Source organism: Ovis aries, chromosome 10 (genome assembly GCF_016772045.2).
Source record: "Ovis aries strain OAR_USU_Benz2616 breed Rambouillet chromosome 10, ARS-UI_Ramb_v3.0, whole genome shotgun sequence".
NCBI classification, from domain to species: Eukaryota; Metazoa; Chordata; class Mammalia; order Artiodactyla; family Bovidae; genus Ovis; species Ovis aries.
Genome location: NC_056063.1, coordinates 27,306,743 through 27,307,498, shown reverse-complemented (window position 1 = coordinate 27,307,498; position 756 = coordinate 27,306,743).

Below are 756 nucleotides of genomic sequence, written 5' to 3'. Positions count from 1 at the left end.
TGAGGCAGAGGAGAGAGGGTGGAGAGAGGAGAGAGGCCAGACCAGGCGGGCAGGGGAACAGGAAGGAGGCTGGTCTGCATCCTGCCTTCCTCAATCTCTACATAAGTTCATTCATCGGCTTTTATAGAAGTCCTGCTGTTGTGTGGGCTTCCCAGGTGGCTCAGTGGTAAAGAATCCACCTGCCAATGCAGGAGACACAGGAGACGTGGGTTGGATCCATGAGTCAGGAAGATCCCCTGGAGGAGGAAATGGCAGGCCACTCCAGTATTCTTACCTGGAAAATTCCATGGATAGAGGAATCTGGCAAGCTACAGTCCATGGGGTTGTAAAAAGTCAGACATGACTGAGCAACTGAGCAACACACACACACTGTTGTAATATATTCTGAATCTGGTCTCACCATTCCACTTACTCCACCAAAGTCAGGAGCAACATGAGCAGTGGAAACTAAAAGTAAAAGTTGCAGCATCTCCATGTGGCTCCAGAAAAAAAGCAACAAAACTCTCTTCTGAGAAAACAACTATAGGAATTGCAGTGGGGACGCAGAAAGACCGTTTAACTGCTTGAGCCCCAGTTGTATCCTGGATGATGGTAAGCAGTGTTCCAGTTCTCTGGGCTGCCTGGCTGGGCACCTGCTGAGGGTGTGTCCTTTCCTCTTTTAAATCATGATGTCTCCACTCACTGAGAGGTAACCCAATGGTGCCTTGCCTACATTCTTTGCAACATGAAAGAATTACCAAGAACAGGGGTATTGTG